The sequence below is a fragment of the Tauraco erythrolophus genome, chromosome 4 (assembly GCF_009769465.1).
Source record: "Tauraco erythrolophus isolate bTauEry1 chromosome 4, bTauEry1.pri, whole genome shotgun sequence".
Taxonomy (NCBI): domain Eukaryota; kingdom Metazoa; phylum Chordata; class Aves; order Musophagiformes; family Musophagidae; genus Tauraco; species Tauraco erythrolophus.
This window is the reverse complement of record NC_141468.1, coordinates 48,672,306-48,686,115: the sequence shown is the minus strand read 5'-3', so window position 1 is coordinate 48,686,115 and position 13,810 is coordinate 48,672,306.

Below are 13,810 nucleotides of genomic sequence, written 5' to 3'. Positions count from 1 at the left end.
ATATTTAAGTGTTGTCTGGTAAAAGCTAAGTTCTGTTTCTCTGTTTCATGGCTATTACACTTTGGGAAGAGGGAAAAAAGAGAAGAAATAATGATTTTCCCTGTACCTTACGCAAGCTGCATAAAGAGAAGGCAGACTGCTGTTCCTAAATCCATGGGAGGACACACATTGCACCGTAACTATTTCCACAGGGTTATGACTAATAAGCTATGTAAAGGGATATAAAAGGCTCAGTGATGGTAATATGACAAACTAAAAAGTGGACAAGCTTATGTGCTTGCTACATGTGAAGAAAGGTTATGTTCTCAAATTAAAACTATAAATTTTGTCACTGATGTTTATCTTTGGCGTTAGCACTAGGCTTCTGCTTCCTTTAGGCTGGTTGTCGAAGGCCCGTATCCTCCAGGAAAATTCTGTCTCAGAAAAACTGTGATCTTGCATTCCTATCCAGAAGACTGGGCTGGGACATTGTTGCAGCTGCAAGCAATACTATGTTGAGTAGCCAAGTCTGAAAATAATGAAAGTTTCAATCAATGTATTTGTTGTTAATGCTAGTGGTTTCTTTTTTGTATTTCTATGAGAACAGACCTGTTCTCTCTGTAGAGTAGCTGCTAGCTTTCCCATTGAAATATATAAATGGAGTGGAGGTGTAAATGGATATATTCCAGAGTTACTTTGGGTAATTGGGATTTTCTTTTTCTGTAGAACATTCATGTTTCTGTTCAAAATATGCAAAACCATGTAATTTTCCATGAGTCAATTTCAATGCAAAAATCATTTTTGCTCTGAGGTTTGTAGATTCTTACAAGAAATTTCTGATCTTTCTTATGGGAGCATCCTCACTGTATTTGCAAGTGATAACACCATGAGGATCAGAAATTTGAATAAAAAGCAGGAAAATTATTAGAATACTTCATTTTCTAGGCATTCACAGAAGTAGGAGGAATATAGCCCAGGGCTCTTACGTGCTTGAGTTAACTCTCTTGTGGTTTTGTGTAGTACTCTTTCCATCAAATTAAACCATTAAATTTTTGACTAGAGTGAGTGGGCTGGGAAGTGGTTTTCCCTCCTTGCAAAACTTACTGAGATTGAAAGAAAGCATGAGTTATACATGAGAACAGACTTCTAGTCGATCACTGACATTGCAAGTTATACAGAAATTTTTCTAGTTTAAAGATAAGTACTTTAATAACTCAGTTATAAGTTTCAGCCCTGTAACAACTCTAGGTTCATCCTGGTTGTCTACAATAAATTTGTGGTGAATTCTGAAATGCTGACCATGAATGTCTTAACCATTAGGTAATAAGATCACTTTCACTGATCTAATCAATAATCAAGAATGAATTTTCAATAGGGAATATAAAATAACACCAAAAGCAAGCAGATAAATGATTTGACCATTTGTGTATGCAGCAGGCCAGCCAGAGTTAAATGCTATATATTTCCTAGGTTACAAAACAAAATGAAGATGTCATTCGGAATACAAATTACACTAGATATGTTAACAGTAAATCTCTTATTTTCCATGAGCATTCACTGAAAAAGAGATATTCCAACAATAACAAAAAAAAAAAAATCAGTCTTTAAATAAATATACTCTGATTGAAATTTTCAGCCAGTTTGAACTAGAGTAATTTTTAAGATAGTTCACCTATTTTTTTGGGTCAGCCCAGTCATTAGCGTAAGAGAAAGAAATCTGTGTCTCATAAATGATCTCTCAGTGCTTTCAACTTTGTAATGACTCTTACTGGAATAAAGTGCATTTTAAAAGACTTAAATGATTCTACGCTCTAGCTTCCTTTAAATGACATTTGCTTCTGTTGAAAGTTGCTAAAGTAGTATATAAATATTTCCATCAATGTAATTTAGTAGAAAAGTATCAAATGATCTCACCTTCTTTTGATTACAGTCCTAAGAGAATATTTTTGTTTTAACCAAGAAAAAAGATATCTATTCTTCAGTCTTTCACTCTTCTTTGCAACACATGCAAACTTATCTTAGCAAAGGATTTTAGCGAATTCAAAGTGAGGGGTAGGAATGCTTATTAGTTAAAGATGAAATTCTCATGTAATTTGAAAAGTTTTGAAAGAATTATTGTGTTTACTGGACATCTGTTTCCTCCCAGAGAACAAATCCTAGTCATTGAAATGAGGAAACGTTTAGAATCATAGAATCAGAGAATCATAGAATGGTTAGGGTTGGAAGGGACCTCAAAGATCATCTAGTTGCAAACCCCCTGCCATGGGGGTTTCTTACACACCTTTCAAATATAAGGAGACTGTCTAATCCAGGTCCTGATGTAATGTGCTATAAGGTTGGAATGAGCCCCTAATGGATTTATCTGACCTTGTTTTAGGTGTCTACATTTTAGTTTAAGGCTAAGTTTGATTAAATGTAGGCATCTACTTTAGAATGATCTTCATTGCCTTCTACATTCAGTTGAGTACACTGACAACATCTCCATAGACTGTAAAAAATATCTAAGAGGACAATTGCAGATGTAGAAATATTCATGTGAGAAAGCCACAGTAAGTCAGATAAATCCTAGTGCTTGTCTGTGGTGTAAATGATCTATTTCAAGGCTGAATGCTCAAGTCTTCACTATAGTCAAAGAAGTGATAAAGGCACTTTGAGTCGTTTGGTTATCTCTGAAACTTGACATCCAAAGATCATCAGATGAATTTTGCCCTGAAGATTTTACACTGTAGGTCCATGCATTTGATCAAATTATTCCTATGCCTCATGTGATTATAATAAGAAATTAATTTATGTATAGTAAATTAAATAATGTTTAAATTTAATGATGTAAATTAAATAATGACTTGATATAAATTATATGGATTAAGTGAATGGCAGATAAACAGGTGTGTGAGGTGGCATTTTGGTGAAACCCCAAGATAGCCTTCAACCGTCATCCTGCTTCACTTGCCTAGGTGGCTCCCCTTAGGTAGCATAGGTGATACAAATGGTGGCTGTCTATTCTGCCTCTCTCTCTTCATCAACTGATGTCCCGTTAGATTTTTCTTGTAGGTAAAGTTATCAATAAATTATATTCACTTGAAAGAGCTGTCTGACTGCCTAAAGAGTAATGTTAATGTCATATATTTCAAATTCATTGTTGCAGAACTGTGAATGAAGGCACACAGTACTTAACATATAAGCTTAAAATCAATCGTTTAATGAATGCATATAATATGTCTATGCATGAGGCTATGAAAATCTTCTCTAAGGATTATCTACACTGCAGAAACTGCTGTTGTAGCGGGCTCTACCACCAACACAGACAAAGAATCAGATGACAAAAGGATTTTTCTTTCCTCTTCTTTTCATTGTCAATGTCAACAACATAAATTTATCCAGTAAAACTTCTTTTCTATTGACATAACTGAGTCATGGGTATTTTTGACATAGTGATGGCAGATAGAATTTTTTTCAGCAAAATATATGGCTACATAATTTTGCCCATAGTAATTTCTAATATACCTTGCATGTCTGCAAATATAACATAAAAGTTTGTCTAGCCATTACTCAGTCTTGCAAAGGCCAAGTTATGTCTCATGCATGACAAGAACCTTTTTATTCTTATGAGGAGCACCTGAAGAACAATGTGAAAGAACAGATATTTCTGTACTTCCCAATAAACCTTATGTTTAAATTGTCCAGTCATTCAGCTCACAGTCCTCACATTCTATTGCATTTAATGCATAACAAAAATAAAGAAATATTAAAAAGTGGTGGATAATTACCCCTTTGGTTTCTCATTCTTATAAAACCTTCTGATGAAAGTTCAAGAGAGGACCATTTTGTCAGTAACCACACATTTTAACATCAAACCTCTGAAATGCTTTGGGCAGTAGATATGGAAAATTAAACCATACAAAGTAGCTATTCCAATGAATCTCTCACTGTTCAGACATATGTTCAAAATCCTAAATATGCGTAAGCCATGCTGTGAAAAAAATCATATGTCCGATTAATTGTGCATTCTGTACAGATATTCAAGATTTATGTTCCAAAAATAAAGCAAAAGAAAGATAGGATTAGAAAATACAAAGGAAATTAAACAACATCAATCACTATTTCTTCTGGTAAATGGACTGTTGAATATTGCTATTGTTAATGGAACTTCAGATATCCATCATCCATTGATTCTATTGTGGATCTTCTAAGAGATGAAACAGCAAGAAAAGATTTTAAAGAATTATTATATCTAGTAGAATAACTACAGAGTGAGAGTAAAAGAAGAAAATGATTAATTGATTATAGAACAATCCTAAATGAAAAAGAATAGAAGAAATTTAATATGTAGCAAAAGTTAGCAAAATATCAGTCTTTAAAGATTTCATAGAACCATAAGCTCATTTAGATTAGAAAAGACCTTTAAAATCATCAAGTCTAACTATAAATGAACACTGCCAAGTCCACCACTAAACCATATCTCTAACTGCCACAACTACACATCTTTTAAATACCTCCAGGCATGATGACTCAACCACTTCCCTGGGCAGCCTGTTCCAATGCTTGACAATCCTTTTGGTGAAGAAATTATTCCTCATATCCAGTCTAAACTTCTCCTGGTGCAACTTGAAGCTATTTCTTCTCGTCCAATCACTTGTTACTTGGGAGAAGAGGCTGACACCTTCCTCACTCAACTTCCTTTCAGGCAGTTGTAGGGAGCAGCAAGTCTCCTTTTCTTCAGTTTAAACAGCCCCACTTCCCCCAGCCACTTCCTATAGGACTTGTTCTCTAGACCTTTCACCAGCTTCATTGCTCTTGTTTGGACACGCTCCAGCACCTCAATGTCTTTCTTGTAGTGAGAGGCCAAAACTGAAGACAGCATTCAAAGTGTGGCCTCACCAGTGCCGAGTACAGGGGGACAATTTCTTCCCTAGCCCTGCCGGCCACACATTTTTGATACAAGCCAGGAAGCTATTGGCCACCGTGGGCACCTGGACACACTGCCAGCTCATATTCAGCCGGCTGTTGACCAACATCCCCAGGTCTTTTTCCAGCCACTCTTCCCCAGGCCTTGTTGAACCTCACACAGTTGGCCACGTCCCATTGACCCAGCCTGTCCAGATCCCTCTGTAGAACCTTTCTACCCTCAAGCAGATCAACATTGCCACATAACTTGGTTTCGTCTGTAAACTTACTGAGGATACACTCAATCCTCTTGTCCAGATCGTTGATGGACGTATTAAACAGAACTGGCCCCAATACTGAGCCCTGGGGAACACCGCTTGTGACTGGCCACCAACTGGATTTAACTCCATTCACCAAACCTCTTTGGGCCTGGCCATCCAGCCAGTTTTGTATCGAGCAAGGAGTACGTCTGTCCAAGCTATAAGCAGCAAGTTTCTCCAGGAGAATGCTGTGCGAAACAGTGTCAAAGGCTTTACTAAAGTCTCGATAGACAACATCTACAGCCTTTCTCTCATCCACTAAGCAGGTCACTTTGTCATAGAAGGAGATCAGGTTAGTCAAGCAGGACCTGCCTTTCATAAACCCATTCTGACTGGGTCATACAGAGAAAAAATAAAATTACCTCTGTCTGAAAGCTTGGCTAGAGTGAAAAGGGAGAAAAGTAGATGCTTAAAATAGTAAACAGGTGAAAAGGCAAGCAGTTTAAAATCTAAATAAATGTTTGGTGAAACAGTTAAAGGGAATCAGCTGCTTTTTCTATTGGTGATCCTAATTTTTAGGCTATTGGAATGTCTCTTTTTAACTAAGAGACTAAAATTCAATTAGTTGATATGTTCTCTCGCTGCATCTGTTCATCAAAAGAAGTGTGACCAGCAGATAGAGGGAGTTGATTCTGCTCCTCTATTCTGCTTTCATTGAGACTCCACTTGAAGTACTGTGTTTGCCTCTGGGACTCTCAACGTAAGAAGGACATGGAACTGTCAGAGCAAGTCCAGAGGAGGGCCACAAGGATGATCCGAAGGCTGGAGCATCTCTCCTATGAAGACAGTCTGAGAGAGCTGGAGCTGTTCAGCCTGGAGAAGAGAAGGCTCCAGGGAAACCTTCCAGCAGCCTTCCAGTACCTAAAGGGGGCCTGCAAGAAAGCTGGAGAGGGGCTTTTTATAAGGGTGTATAGTGATAGCACAAGGGATAATGGCTTTAAACTGAAAGAGGGTAGATTTAGATTATATCTAAGGAAGAAATTTTTAACTCTGAGGATTAGTGAGGCACTGGAAGAGGTTACCCAGAGAAGTTGTGAATGTTCTGTCCCTGGAAGTGTTCAAGGCCAGGTTGGATGAGGCTTTGAGTAACCTGGTCTAGTGAAAGCTGTCCTTGCCCATGGCAGGGAGATCTTTGAGGTCCCTTCCAAGCCAAATCATTCTATGGTTCTATCATTCTATGATTTTTCTGTTCTCTTCCTGTATCTGTAGCTGGCAGAAAAATGGAACTATGCTCAAAATCATATGACTGATATCATTCTAGTGTAAAAAATGAAAACTACTTTTCATTTCCAAGAGAAACTTCCAAGAGAAAAGAATATAGAATCAAATTAAATTTTCTTTCTTCCTCTTAGCTTCTTTTCATCTCATTCTTTTGTTTGTACACGTTAGGCAGCTGTTGTTGTTGTTTTCCTGACTGCCGTAAAGGTTTAAGGTATTTTTATTTTAAGGTTTTTTATTTTGCCATCAATAATAACAATTTTAATATGCATATGTGTTTGCATGTATAGCATGCTGGTGATATATTACAGTATTAAAATGGGCATAATCAAGTAAAAAAAGACACTAAAGAAGCAAAATTATCATTCTGTAATCATGAACTGTCTTAAAGACAGTTAACTCCGTAGTCACCTAGTTACATTTATCTGAGGAACGTTAACTTGAATGTCTTAATTTTAGTCATAATTTTTTTTGCATTATTTTACAGATCTTTGCCTGCATTCAAAACCTTTTTTTTTACTGAAGCCATAATGACATTTGAAATTAAGAGGAAAAATTTTAGATACATTCCTGTTGGTACATTCTGCCCTGGAATGGACCTTTAGAAAAATATAAATCCTGTCTTTGGGAATTCAACTGTCCAATTCTACCCATGTATTTTGAAAATGTGAGAAAAATGCAGTTTTAAGAGATATGTAATTGATCCAAATTTGGTTTATTTTCACTAAGCAAGGGCTTATTATGACTGGAATTCCAATTAATGCTCTGAAGCAGAGAGATGGTACAATATCTTCACAAAACTATTGTATTTATGTTTTCAGTAAGGGCAAAACCATACATTTTTATTCTCTGATCTTGTTCTTAGAAACATCTGAAATGTTTAAAGTGAAGTTTTCAAAGACATTTCAGTCTGAGGCACAGTTATTTTGCATGGAATTATCAACTTGAGTAGTTCAAGTTCAGCAAAGCAAATTAAAATAGTGTTTTTTAGGGGAAGGGTTGGTTAATATTAATTGTAGATAATGTTAGTCATGACTATGATCTCATATGAAAAAAAGGTATATAATTCTAATATTCTAATTCCTTCAGTGTTTATCTCCTTTTCAAAATGATAGTTTAGAGTTATCTTGAAACTGAGTACAGCTTACCCAACAGTATATGTGCACTGCCAAAGTAATGTTCTCTTCCTCTAGTACTTAACCCTGAATTTTGACAATAACTGAATGATTAATATTAATGTAAAATAGACTTCAAGAAATCAGAAATTAAGCTGTTTGTTGCCTACAGTACAAAGTCGTTATCTTGATGGGTCTTGTCAGTCTTGTTCAGCAAGGCGACAGTTTGATTTATTCCACTCTATTGTCTGAATTCTGAAAATATTCAACACAGAATCTAAGCAACTAAAAAGAGAAGATGGGAACAGCATCACAAGGAACTTTAACTGCTAGGAAATTAACCCCTGTATGAGAGACAGAATATGACAGAATATGATCTGAGTCTGATTGCATTTATATACCCACATAAGCCACACTGGAGGTTGCAGCACAGCTATGATCTTTTTCTCACTTTTCTATGCTTTATAAACTACTGCTTGATCCGTTATTCTTTCTTTTCTTAAAAATTTTCACAAGCAGGCAGTATCGTTGCAAGGGCAAAGCTTGACAGATCCCTTAAATATTTACCAGGTTGGCTGTGGAGACTGTTTCTCTTCATACTATGCCCATCTACTGTGATGTTCTCCCCTGGCATAGGAATAGGCAGAGAGCTGCCCAACCCCATGTGTACAGATGTTAACCGTGTTCTGTTATGTTCTGGACAGAGGTAAAAATTTTGTCTTTAATAATAGGCAGAAATTAAATAAGTTATTATTTCTTTTAAGAATCACCTGATAAATTGGCTCATAAAATGTATTCTGACAGAAAGTGGTCTTTTAACTAGTTGAGGTATGTATATGTCATATTTGTGTAACTGAGGGAGAAGAAAGTAGTTTTGATGGAAATTAAGAATTGTTTAAAAATATCCATATAATAAAAATGTCTTTTATTTATTCAGAACTCTAACAACAAAAGCCTACTTCTTGGACAACAACTTGATTAGGAAGTTTTATCCTTGTTTCTCCTGAGAGCTAGTTGTCTATATATAATCTCCTCTGTATGCTGGCTTTTACTGGTAACTAACGTTTCTACTAAAAGATTGTGACTAGACATGTCTGTGGCAGTCTGCAGCAGTTCAGCAAACACAGCAGATGTGTGTGTAGTCCAGTCAGGAAGCATAATCTATACAGAGAAGTAGAAGATGACAGAAGTAGACTTCTCATACAGCACAAGAGTAGCCCATCATGGAAACTGTTCATGGGGAATATTTAGCTACAAATTTGCAGAGCTTTTTTCCCCAGAAGTCAGATGCTATGATTCAAAACATCCTGGACTCAAAGAGAAGTCACACACTGGTTTTAATAAATATCCTTTATCTGAACAAGTTGCTTACAGTCACCAGTTTGGACTGTTGCTATGATATCTCAGTGAAACCTGAAATTATTTTCTTGCTTTTTCTCTCTAGGTCATGCTCTTTCTCAGGGCCCTGAGTGCGGAAGGATCTAACTGCCCTGAACTATTTTTCTTTGTACTTGTCATTTGCAACTCCATAATAGCCCTCTCAGCGATGTAGCTGACCCTGTTCAAAGTCTGCTCTGATGTGTTGCATCCATGTAACCTTGGATCAGACCACTGGGAAAACAAAGAAGTAGTGAGATGAGATGAGATGAGATGAGATGAGATGAGATGAGATGAGATGAGATGAGATGAGATGAGATGAGATGAGATGAGATGAGATGAGATGAGATGAGCCTTCTTTTGCTTGGACAATGATTTATACCCTTGGTCCCTGCTGGAGCTATATCTTGTGCCTGTGTCATGTGCTTCCCTGGCCCTGACCTGTCCTTGCTGAACTGACTCCCTGGCTTGACTTAGAACCTGCATCCTTGCTAAGGACTTGCCTGGCCACCTGGGCTGTGGCCAGTCCTGGTCTTTGTCATGAGATTTACTCTGCTCTGCTTGTTCATTTACTATGGGATTGTGTTGCTTGTCGAGAAGGCCTTGCTGTCACCCTCAGCTCCCATTCCCTTCTGGAGGCTCCCCTTCTCTACTTGATCGACATAAGATATATTATTTGCATAATAAGTTATTTCATAAAGCAAGTGTACTATAAGAAAATTAATATCCCAATTCTACTTGCTGGTTTTGTGTTTCATTGCTGAAAAAAAGTTCTCTGTAGTTTTTATTTAGTATAATGAACTCTGCCCAGAATTTTAAATGTAAATTTTTTTTTTTTTTGGGTACAGAAGAAATCAGATATGAGTGATGACATAAACTTTTACTGGGTGTAGGTACATCTTCAAGTTTTCTTGTCTAAATATTCCTGAACTTTGAAAGACTTTGAAGGTTGTGATATTTTGACACTTTTGGATCTAAGTGTGGATTTTTTCCACTAGCAAATGTATAATCACATCAACATCATGTGCTTAGCTTAGCTGGGAAAAATTTTGTACTCTTTATGTGTACACAATGGTGCATAGACATATGAAAACTCATACCTCTATAACATCTTTATTATTTAGTTGTGCTAGTCACATATTGCTTCACATCTATGTGATTCAGTCAGGATTAAATTGTCTGTAAGAATTCCTACCTTTTACGTACACTATAATATGAACTAAAGATCAATGTGGGGTTCATGTGTCTTGAAACGAAACCTTGCAACTATATTCCATTTAGCTATGTTAGGTTAAAAATATGTAACAAAATTGCTTTGAAAAATTATTTTCCCTACAATTGACATAATAAACAGCATGTTCTCCTCTTTTGTAAGTGAAAATTTCCCAGATGTTTAAAGGAAAGGTAAATTAAAAGAGAACACTACAGTATGGATGCATCTTTAGATTCTTTTATAAAATATCCTTCAATGCTTTCATAGTAAGGGTGCACATTCTGAGGTATGATAGAAAGAAATCTAAAGTAAAATTATAAGAATAAATTAACAATATTTCCTGAACTTTTACAATATTTTTTGATTGTTGTACATATTTACACATTCACAAATGAGAGTAATTTAACATATATTTTTTGACAATAGGAAAAAATTCTTGTTCTTCCTGAAGTCTTCCGCTCATGCCAGTAGACAGGTTTTGGCTCTGTATAAAGTTGGAGAAGTTACCATTCCGAGTTACATGACAAAACATGGAATTAAATAGAACACAAAGAGCTTACATCTCATTTTTACAAAATATTTGTGCACAAACAAATATTTATGGCTTCAGATTAAGCAAACTCCATTAACACACAGACAAGTAGGTATATATGTCCATTTGACTTCCTTACATGAGCACACAGATATGTTTTTGGCACAGAGATGATTAAGTTACAAATCCCTAAGTGGAAAGCGTTAATTTCCATGTCTTTAATCTTTTCCCTATTTCTGTTCTGGGCTGTTCCATGTGATCAGGCAGAAGCCATCAAAACAGGTGTGGGGTTTTTTTTTGTCATTCTCCGTCTTTGTTTACTTGAAACCTAAAGGATATAGCTGAGTAGATTTTCTTCTCATATTGTCTTTGCATCCTTTTGGTCCTTAAAGTATTAGGCAGTTGGAGTCTAAGATGGTTATCTACAAAGAAAAAGAAGAAAATAATAATCAGTAACACTGACTACTCCTCTGTAGCTTTTTACAAGTCTTATGATGTATCCGGTAACTTCTAAATGGAGTTTGCTGCAGTCTTTTGCAAGAGACTTATTAATGTTATCATAGCTATTATTATACTGTATGCATGTGTTCATTTGACACAATTTCATAAAAATCTCCATTGATTTTATATCTTCTGTAAGTGATGCTATATAGCTACCAGAGCCAATTAAAAAGAAGTGTTGCTCAATCATTCCTGTGAAATCCAATATGCTCTCTCTCATCACCTGTGGTCATTTTATAGTGGTCTGTCATCAAGATAGAATGTGTGTAACTCGTTATTCAGTTTGCATTAAATGGAAGAAAACAATGCAATAACATTGTAGGTGCTTAAGAGCCAAGAGATAATCAGGTATCTAAGTCCAAAGAAGAATCCAGATGATGCACAACAACATAAATATTTTAACTATGGAATAAAATGCAATGGATGGGATAAGGAAAATAAGTTCCATGTTTTAAAATCATTCTGGTTTTATAGCTCTCTACATTCTCAATGGCCAAATGTGACTATAGATGGATTTCCTTACTATCTTAAATGATCACTAGTGCCCTTTTGGTAGCCTCTAGCCAGATGGTAGCACATCAGTAGGAAAATCTCCTGAGATGTGCTATCAAAGACCAGATCAAGGCAGACTTCTGCTGAAGAAGCTGACATAAACTGAAAAAAAGGAAAAAGGAAAAGGTAATTGTTTAATTTTCAGTGTGTACGGTACTAATAGTGATTGACTCTTAACAAATGTACACTTTAAGTAAATGCAGATGAGAAGCACTCTCTGCACTGGGTACTGCAGTTTAGTCATGCGGAGGACTACTCTCCTAGCTGTGGTTATTTATTGTGCCGTTAAATCCTGCCCATATTTACACTCCGTTAGATGTTGGCATACAGAAGAACCAGCTGGTGATTAGTTTAAATCAGAATAAATTTACTAGTGCCATGATGGTCTTTACAACAATGAAAATACTTATTGAATGTGGAAACTGTGTTTCATGATATTGGAACCAACGGGAAGCAAGTATGTAAAATCTCTCCTATTGGGATACATTGCTTTTTTGATTCAAAACTCTGGCAGCTGTTCGAATCCTTTTCTCTGTAGACACACAGGCCCTAAATGGGGATTTTTTTCTTAGAGGGTAATAATTTTTGACACCTATTCATCATCATCCACAGGGATGAACATCTCTTGAAAAACGTCTCAGTTTTTGAGGGAAGTATCTTTTATTCTTTATTTCTTGAAGATTTTCTGTTTCTCAGACCTATTTAGCAGGGGAGCTGAAATCTTCTAACTGTAAAGGTTTTTTTCAATAATTTCCCTTAATTATTCAAGATTTTTGATACTCTTACTATTGGGAATCCACAGGGTGAGTCTTCATTTTCCCCTGAAAACTGTATTTGTCTGGAATAAGTGTGGTGACTAAGACTGTGACCACGTTTTAACTAGAAACACTTGTCAGTGTGGCAATACTGGTTAGCAACTCTGCTCTTAAAAAATGTTGTTTTGGAAGCAACTGCATATTCATTAGGATATTTATATCACATAAATGACTTCTGCTACTATAGCTTTCTTCATCTAAGGAGCTAGAATAAATAATACCAGTAAATCTGTTCTTCTCACAGTGTAAATTACATCTACACTAGAAAGATGTGCTCAAATGCCCTCAAATCTTGTTATAGCTATTTGAATTCTACAGGGTTTGATTATTGATATCTTCATATATAATCAGCAAAGCAAAGGAATAAATCAGTTGAACACAATGGTTAATGAATTATCTGTGCTTCGGTAGCACACAAAGGAAAGCTTGGTTTGTGTCTACTGGGGTGATTATATAACTCTGTAGTTCTTTATAGCAAATGTCTAATTATATAAAAGTCAGATTTTCTTCAATATTCCCCACTGGAATATTATTACATGTATATATCAGCAGCTTGCACTGAAGATGAATCAGGATAATCAGAACAGGCATCCCACTAGACTGACTTATTGGAACATTACTGCATCTGACTGAAGTCTCATGAGGATTTATATCTCAAAGGTAACAAGGAGGCAGCCAAACAGGATTGCATTTAGCCAAAGAACAAATGCCATGTTTGTGCCTGATTGCCCCCAGAGTGTATTTCTCTTTCTGAGCCTCTGACATACTGGAAATAATGGTAAAATCTGAAAGTCATTATAAGAAATCTACTTTGTTTAAAATATGTAATATTGCTATGCTTAGTTTTGCAATAACAGTACTAGTTTCTCAGTATAAACCTTTTGTAAGCCACATTGCTTACGCTAAAAAAGGACAACAGAAAATGTACTACAGTTTCAGTTATTTAAACTGCTATGCTAATAGTGAGTATCTGCTATTAGTCATCCTGTGAATTCAAATATTTCAATATTTGTAATTCAATTAAAATATTTCATTCTGAGTCTTCAGATATGTTTTTTAATAGATACTTTTCCTTATTTTTCAATGTTATAAGCAATTTTTTGTATGCTAATTTTCATTTTTAGAATTGAGTCTTATGGAACTGAGATAAAAGGCCTGGAGCTGTTCCTGGTTGCCGCTCCTGGTCTTCGCCCAAGACAACAGTTTGCATTCTGCTACACTCTGCTTTGCTTCTGCATGGGAGATGTTCTTTTTCCGCGGTGTGTTACAGCAATATAATAGAAAAAAAGGCTTATTTGGAGGGT